Source organism: Acomys minous, assembly GCF_964271855.1.
Source record: "Acomys minous genome assembly, chromosome: 13".
NCBI lineage: Eukaryota > Metazoa > Chordata > Mammalia > Rodentia > Muridae > Acomys > Acomys minous.
The window spans coordinates 94,625,256-94,634,413 of NC_140495.1; the positions used below are offsets into that span (position 1 = coordinate 94,625,256).

The following is a 9,158-nucleotide window of genomic DNA, read 5'->3' on the forward strand; positions in this document are numbered from 1 at the left end:
GAGGAGAATAGGGTGGGTGTGGGAGGAAGGGAGGGACGGGAGGATACAAGTGATGGGATAGCAACTGAGTTGTAATCTGAATACGTTAATAATAATAAAAAGATTTGGATCTAAGCCGGGCATGGTGGCACATGCCTTTAATCCCAGCACTCAGGAGGCTGAGGCAGGTGGATCATTGTGAGTTCGAGGCCAGCCTGGTCTACAAAGTGAGTCCAGGCCAGCCAATGCTACACAGAGAAACCCTGTCTTGAAAACAAACAGACAAACAAACAAACAAGAAAATTCAGATCTAAAAAAAAAGATTTGGATCTCTCTCCTCTCCTCCCTCTCCTCCCTTCCCCTCTCCTCTCTTCTCCCTCACTTCACACCTCCTCCACTCCACACCTTCCCCACTCCACACCTCCTCTTTCCTTCCCTCTCCTCCTCCCCTTTGAGACAGAGTCCTCCTAAATATCCCTAGTACTCACTGAACAGCCAGACTGGCTTTGAACTCATAGCGATTACCCCCCTCGGTCCCCCCCCCTTCCCCCCCCCCCCCCCCCCCCCCGCCTCAGCCTACTGAACAATGTTTACAGGTACCACTGCATTCCCTCCCTCCCTTCTTTCCCCACCTGGTTGTGGATGAAACCCTGGGCCCCGCCCTACTGAGCGACTCCCCTAGGCACCTCTTTAAGGCTTGCATGCGGACTGCTACCAGTGCTGAACTGAGAAATTGTGAAGGATGGAAGCCGCAGGAAGACAGCATCCCAAAATGACTAAGTAGATGATTATTTGCTATGACAGGATGCCTCACACAAACAGTTTAAAGAAGGGTTTATTTTGACTTACAGTTTCAGAGGTGTCGGCTCGGGGCGCTGGGGCTGCGGGGAGGGGCGGGCAAGGCAGGAGGAAGAAAAAACGGTCCGAGAACAATTCAGACAAGGATAAGTATATGCTGCCTCACCTGGGGCTGGTTAGATGTGCAGGAGGTCAGAGGAGAGCGATGGGACGGACCTGAGCTCTTAGGAAGGATGGAAGGTGGCTAGCTGCAGGAGCAGAAGGGCCAGGCAGGCTCCCGGGGTGAGTGTGGCACGAGAGTGGGGGAGTGCACTGGCAAGGGAGGGCGGAGTCTCACATCTGTGGGGCACCGTGGGGGGGGGCCCTGGGAGCAGGGAGGGCAGACGATGCCTACCCCCTCCCCTCGAGTCTCTGATCTACCCGGGAAGACAAGATGCACAGAGCTATGAAAGCTCCTAGAAGGCAAGCACATCCATGAAGAATGTTGTAAAAAGGCAGTTGGAGCAGGAAGAACTTGAACGGCCTGGAATAGAACAAATGCACTGAGAACCTGTAGATGCGAGGAGTAGTTTGGGAACAGGATGGGTCCAGCCCTTGGCCAGGAGAGGCGTGAAGCTGGCCTCTCAGGGAACGGAAGTGGCTTTCAGACCTTAGAAGGCGAGAGTTTTTCTCCTCGTGGCCCTCCCCTCCCCCACTGTAAAGTGTACATGAAAGTGCGGCAAAAAAAGCCCCAGAGCAGGTTAGCTCTGGGTGAAGTCAAGAGAGATGAGGGTGCCTATCTCTACTTCCGTGCTCACAACACACCCTAAGGCCAGTCCACAGCACGGTAGCTGGGCGTGTCCTTGGAGGCAGAAGGTAGGAAGTCACAAGCCAGTGTGATAAGAAGTCCTGAGCCGGAAAGGAAGGAAGCAGGAAGTCACGGGGTCTGGGTGGTGGGTGATGGGAAGCTCATTGCAGGGTGAACTGACCCAGGGAGAGGAGCAAGGATAAGAGAACAGAATGGTGCCAGAGAGGGAGTCAGACGGGAGATGTTGAGGCAATGGCTCTTAACCTATGAGCTGCAACCGCTTTTGGGTTGAGTGACCCTTTCACGGGGGTCACCTAAGACCCCCTGCATATCAGAAGTTTACATTATGACTCATTACAGTGTCAAAATCACAGCTATGAAGTAGCAACAAAAATACCCTTTTAAAAATTATTTTTCTTTCACACGCACTGACGTTTTGCTTGCATGTATGTCTGGGTGAAGGTGTCGGATTCTCTGGAACTGGAGTTACAGACAGCTGTGAGCTACCATGTGGGGGCTGGGATTTGAACCCAGATCCTCTGGAAGAGCAGCCTGGCGCTGTTAACCACTGAGCTAGCCCCTCTCGCCCCCAACAAAAAATAAATTTATGGTTGGGAGTCACCCCAACATGAGGAACTGTATTAAAGAGTCACAGCATTAGGAAAGTTGAGAACCACTGTCGCTAAGGGGCGGGAACAAAAACTGGTAATGAGATGGCAAGGATCCTGCTTCCTCGCTCTTACTCAACAACTGCTTTAGTGGCCCCTCAGGTCTGGTCTCCATCCCTGAAACATTTTGGAGGAGTGAGTGTGGACTTCCAAGCATATTCTGCAGCCCCCTCCTTTGCAGTCGCCGTGTAAGAGCATTCAAAGGTGAGTGAGCGGCCCGGGGTCTTGTTGTAGTCTGACTCACGGGCGTCCCCTTCTTGAGGCACATCTGTCCTTTCCATTTCAGATACAAGCCGCCCTTTCCAGATTTCTGACATTTGGTTCTTCTTTGCTTAGGAAGAAAATGTGCCTCCCCAGGGGTTATATTATATTGAATTGACTGGCAGGCAGCATTGAGGAATTATAACAAGAAAGACGGCGCCTTGTATTCATCTCCCCAGCTCTTTATGTTCGGGGACATTTTTGTTTCCAGCTTCTAAATTAAGTCTCTGCTGGTTTGGTGTGGTCAGTGCAGCAGCTTCTCATCCTAAAACACTCAGCAGCTGAAGATGCTTGAGGTAAGTTGAGGCTTCAGCAGCCCCCCAGGCTGGCCCAGAAGGGCTCCCGCACTCCTCAGTGTCCACATTCTATCCTAGCCGAGCTTCTGGAAACACCTAGTGGCAGTCTACATTGTAATTTGGTGGATGGAAAAATAACGGCACACTACGATGAAAAATGAGCTCGTGACCCTCAGACTGTAAGTTTATACACGGGCAGATTTGTACCATACTTAAACACTTAGCTAAGGAAATACCATATGCTAAAAAGTGGAAGAGAGAGAAAGGGAAAAAAAAAACCCAGAACAAAACAACTGCTTCTTATCTTTGGACATGGCCAATACTTGCTCTTCAAAGATTCAAATTCTCTTATGAACTAAATGTGGAAAAAGCACTAACTAGACCAAATGGCTTTTAAAAACAGATTTAGTTTATTTTCATGTGCAGGTGTGTAGGTGTGTGTGTGTGTGTGTGTGCATGTAGGTACTCATAGAAGCCAGCTGTGTTTGGCACCTTGGAGCTAGAGGTTCAAGTGGTTGTAAATCACCTGACCTGAATCTGAACTCAGGTCCTCTGGAACAGCAGTATCTGCTCTTTACCACTGAGCCATCTAGCCCTCCCAGGCAAATGCTTTAATGTAAACTCTAGGACATAATTATGACTGTATATGTTTGCTCAAGGGTACCAAAAAAAAAAAAAAATACATCCAGCTGTCTGAATGGCTCAGCTGTCTCTATCTGTTGCTTCTGGTCACTACAGGTTCTTACTGTTCATGATGCTCCACTAAGCCCGCCTCCGTGTCCTCCCCCCACCCTTTACAATCTTCCAGAACACTTTCAAAACCATTCTTCCTGAAAGATTGTGAAAACTTTATAGCCTAGGCTATGTGCCATGTACGCTCACACACGTGGAGGCCTGAGGCCAACCTCAGGATGGCTCCCTGGGTTTCATCAACCTGGAGACAGTTATCTGGAACTCACGTGGCCTGGAACTCACCAGCTAGCCCTAAGAATCCACCTCTGTCTGCCTTTTAAAGGCTGAGATTGAACGTAATTTTATGTGTTTGATTTCTGGCTATATGGTTAATTAATATAGTTAAGAGTAACTTTAAATTTGCTTGGTTTTTTTTTTTTTTCAAATATCAGAATTAGACCTCAAGATTTCTATTTTGTCTGAATTAACTAGCTTTGATACTATTAACCATGAACTTTTAAAAAAATTGTACCAGGGACTGGACTCAGGACCTTGTGCACGCTAGGCATGTGCTCCAATACTCATACCCAGCTACATACCCAGCATCTGTACTGAGCTTACTGCATGGGATACAGGCATTGGCCTAGTGAGGTAGCAACAGGAGAGAAAAGGCGAGTTCTTGTCTCTACGATGTTATTCTCTTGCAAAGAGAGGACAGACACACAAATAGATAATGAAATGAATGTGAAGCCATGCCTATGTTTATCTACTTAACATATGTAATACCTACAAGAACATTTCATAGTGGAAAAGGATTGACATTAAGGATAAGATGAATGGATTCTTTCTCAGTGGAAAAATGGCCATTAAGAGAACACTAGAAAGACAGCTTTCTTGCGTGTGAGCAGTGTTCAGACACATGTTGAAATGTAAAATAATTTAAAGAAGCAGCCAAGGCCTTCCTCCATGATTCTGAAGAACTGGTGGGGGGACAGGATATAACTTTCATGAACATCAGACACTCACAGGTAAAGTAAGAAGGGTGGCTATGCATCCCGGGGTTCCCAGCTTACTTAAGACTGACTAGGCATCGAGGCTTGAATGTGAATGCCACCCACAGGTTCGTGGTTTTGAACACTTGGTCCCTAGCTGGTGTCACTGTTTGGGAATGTTAAGGGACCTACAGAAGATGCACATCACTGGGGATAAGCTTTGGGATTGTACAGCTTTGCCCCTTCTTATTTTCAGTATTCTTCAGGATTGCTGACGCAACGTGATGGTCTGGCCTCACCCCCATCATGATGGACTCTAAGTGAAAACAGACCCTCTCTCCCATGAGTTGCTTTGGTCATGGTGTTTCATCCCAGCAACAGACGTGAAACAAAAATACAACCTTATCACAAGACATTGTGATTAACCCATCAGCTTACGGGGAAAGGTAGATGTGTATAGACAGAGGGTTTCCGAGAAGGCCACGTGGTTGGCCTTGCCGCACGGAGAGACTCCCATCATGCCGAGGAGTGGCAGGAGTGGTAAAAGTACAAGATTGGTGCTTACTTCACAGAAAGCACAGATGGTGAGTCCTTGCTAATCTACACACATGTTAGATGCTAAGTTGAGTCGTGAAATGTAGTCACCTTCTATAAGACTGACTTTTACATGTCCAGTTCTGGCCACTTTAAAAGATGCTACTCAGTTTTTGCATGTTTCTATTAACTTGTTTTCTGGATTTTTGGACAGTCTTACTTGGACATGGTAACAGTACAGTGATTTCTCCAGACCGTTCCCAGATTCCAGCTCTGAGAGTTACAGCCTCTCTGCCAGCTAAATGATGGCTTCAACAGAGGGGATAGGTTTAATTTAAGCCACAGAGGGTTAGAAAGTTTCCTCCCCATTGCAATTACAAGAATTATATTTAATATGTGTGTAACAGATATTCACATCTTGTTGGGAAAACAATTCCCTTCGCATAGGATTAAAAAATGACTGCAAATATTTTATTATGCTGGTTATTTATTCTTCCTCAAGTCCCTGTAGTATCAGGTTTCTCAAAAACAATCCCGATTATCACAGAATATTCTTTACTTATTTGATTCTCAACCAATTGAGATGACTTTTTAATTATTTTTGACTTTGTGTATAAGAGGACTTAGAAACACTCATAAATTCTGAACATTGATACATAATAGAATTTCCAAGATCACTGTCAGAAATCTGGTTAATGAAGCATCTGGCGATGCCTCACTGCACAGAGTCCTTGTAGCGATTACAATTATATGTGAGAAACTACATCTAAATCTAAAGTATAACAGAGACCTAAAATCTTTTTACACTAAGGTAATGTTTGAGTGAAATATAAAATAGGATTCTTTTTACCATGCCTTCCAAGGCTAATTTTCTTTATGCAAGGCAATGGTTACCTTTAATTTTCAGCTTGGCACAACCTCAAATCACTTGAGAAGAGAGAGTTTCAATGAGGGAATGTATACATTGGCTTGGCCTATGAGCCTGTCTGCAAGTGATTGACTTAGTTGGATTAATTGATTTGAGAAGACATAGCCTACCGTGGGCAGCACCATTCCCTAGGCAAGAGGCCCTGAACTATGTAAAAGTAGAGAAATCAAGCTGAACATAAGGAAGGAAGGAAACAAGCATGTTCATAGTCATTTCTCTCTGTTCTTGTGGACGCAATGTGACCAGCGATCTGAAGATCCCACCACAGTGATTTCTCCAAAGTGATGGACAATAACCCAGCATTGTGAGCTAAATTAACCTCGTCTCTCCTAATTTGGACTGGTTATATTCAGGGTGGTAATGTGTCTAACCTAAGGATAAAGTAAGAGAAGTAAACATGACCTCATTCTGCCCAGAGAAGCGGAGGTCTTCATTGAGATATGTAGAAAACGCTATTGTTTAATTGTTAAAGGAGGCACACTCAACCGGCAGACATTAAAGAAACAAAACAAAACAAAACCTGCCCTTACCTTTCTTCCTTTCTAAGTTGCGGATATGCTGCTGTTTTTGGACCATGAGACAAGAAGCACAAGACTGTATGAAGAAAGAAGAGAAGATGGAGAGGGCTGACGGCACTGGGTTGTCTCTGCCAACATAGAGATGTCACATCCAGTAGATTTAGTGCTGTAAAACAGAGAGAATTTTTCTTGTTTCATCCATTATTTGCTAACTATTGCGGTATACATAGCCAAATCTATTGGTACCTGACAAATTCTTGATCGATAAGTCAGGGAATGACCCAATTTTGATAGCATTTCATCTCTGTGATACGAATGTTTCAAATGTCTCATACTCATCATAAGAGGACAGTCCAAGGGGGGTGTTTGGAACACACACATGTTCTGTGTGTGAGCTGTCTTTAGAAGAATGGGAAAAATATCAGCCAACAACAACAACATCAAACAACAACAACAACAAAACTAAACCCTCTTTCATCTCAATATTTTAATAAAAAATATACCAGGTTATTATTAGAATTGTCAGAAGAAGTTTCTAGTGGCAGTAGCAGTAAAAAAATTTAACTATTTTACACTCCATTTTACTCAATATTGATTTAAAATGGCTTATAGCTGAAAATCACATCATATAATGACCAAATAAAAACAAAATACGAAGCCAGATATTGTGGATGCTTCTTTGTATTCTTATTAGAGAGAGAAAGAAAAGCTGTAGATTTCTGTGAGCTAGAGAATTGGGGAGCATCCAGGAGGAGCAGGAGGGGGCCATAATCAAAATTAGTGTAAAAAACCTGACAAAATTTATTATGTATTTTTATTGTCTGTCTGTCTGTCTGTCTGTCTGTCTATCTATCTATCTATCTATCTATCTATCTATCTATCTATCTATCTGAGACAGGGTTTCTCTGTGTAACTCTGGCTGTCCTGGGACTCACTCTGCGGACTAGGCTGGCACACAGAGATCTGTCTGTCTCTGCCTCCCAGGTGCTAGGAGTAAAGGTGTGCGCCATCTTACTTTGGCTCACAGTTTGCGAGTAGAGTCCATCATAAAGGAGAAGTTGTGACAGAGGGAGTGTGAGACAGGCAGCTCATCACATGGTATCTGCAGTGAGGAAGCAGAGAAGGGTGTTGATGCTCAACCCACTCTCCCCTTGATATTCTGCTAAATGTGCAGCCCACATTCAGGCTGGATCTTTACTCTTCCGCTAACTCTCTCTGGAGACATCTCCGAGGAAGCATGTTTCCATAGTGATTCTCAATCCCATCAAGTTGACAATGAAGACTGATCACCACAAGTACCAGTCTAATCACCACATGGACCAGTCTCAGAGGCAGGTAAAATACTAACATGATGGGAGAGAGCTCAGTGATCATACTGAGAAAGCATCATTCGGCTGCATCAGGGTAGCTTATTACTGGGCGTGTGATAAAGTACTACATTGTGGGTACAAAGCGCAGAAAAAACAGCCACATTATCTATGCCATGAACTTGGTCTAGACCAGTGGTTCTCAACCTGTGGGTCACGGCCCTTTGGGGGGGGGCGATTGAATGACCTTTAGGAGTCTCCTATGACCATTGGAAAACACAAATATTCACATTATGACTTTTAATGCTAGTAAAGTTACATTTAGGAAGTAACAATGAAAATAACCTTATGGTCGGGGTCACGTCCTCATGAGGACTTGTATTTAAGGCTCAGAGCGTTGGGAAGATTGAGAACCACTGGCTCAGATAGAACCTGAATTAAATAATCATGGGCACATAGGGGTCTTCATTTGTTTGTTTGTGTCAACAGAAGGAAAACAGCACACAGAGGTTTGTTTTGTTTTGGGGGCACATGACTTTAGGTGACATTTCTCACATGAAAACTTGGCTCCGACCACTTAGAGCTCAAGCATCAAGAGGCAGTGTCTCTTAGCTCAGTGGGTCTACCTCCCTCTCTACATCCAAGCCCTTGGTTTTTTGTTTGTTTGTTTGGATAAATTACAGCCATCAGATCTTCTGTGACTGTAAATTTGTCCTGACTACCTCACAGAGTGTTGCGGTTTGAGGTACTTTTAAGTGTTACAAGAGAGCCTGGAAGAAGAGAAAGTTCTGGAGAAATGCTTCTCAATGAGTTCTAGGGCAGGGATTGCAGGAGCAGGGTAAGGCATGTCCCTCTGCTGTGGCTCCAGTTTATTTTTCATAAGCTTTCTGGGTAAAGTTCCTGGAAAACATATTCGAAAAGAAATAAGGGCTTTCCCAGGCCAGAGGGCTTCCATACGCCACTCGTGTTGAGACCCAAGGGAATTAGATCTCCCTCATCTATGTGGCATCGAGTGCCGTATTGCAAGCTGGCCACCGTAGTGCATGCTGAAACCTCTCAACACTTGGGGAGGTGGAGGCAGGAGGATCCTGATTTGACGATTAGCCCAAGCTCTATGGACCATGTCTCAAAACACCAGCAGCAAACAACAAAAAAGGAACTATTATTCACATTTGCTAGATAACTCCCAGCTAACTCCCTTAAGTACTAAGAGCTCACACTAAGTTAGGGATTCAAAGAAGAAACATGCCTACTGTGTCTTGTTGAGTGAGCAGGGGCAGGGGATGGGGTGGGGGGGGGGAAATTAATATACTTGTGTTCTTAACGATTGATTCTTACTTTTGTTTATGAATATATGTCTCTGTGCTATGTGTATGTTATGTGAATGCAGGTGACCTTGGAGGCCAGAAGAGGGCATC

The 9,158-nt window shown here is 44.8% G+C and overlaps 1 long non-coding RNA gene across 1 annotated transcript; it reads left to right on the forward strand.

The window, feature by feature from the left end:
- The first annotated feature begins 970 nt into the window (after positions 1–970).
- Positions 971–6,567, forward strand: LOC311581247. Its single transcript, XR_014773711.1, has 5 exons — positions 971–1,059; positions 2,324–2,436; positions 2,569–2,789; positions 4,710–5,037; positions 6,463–6,567. It is a non-coding gene; the product is annotated as an uncharacterized lncRNA (long non-coding RNA).
- Positions 6,568–9,158: the final 2,591 nt, after the last annotated feature.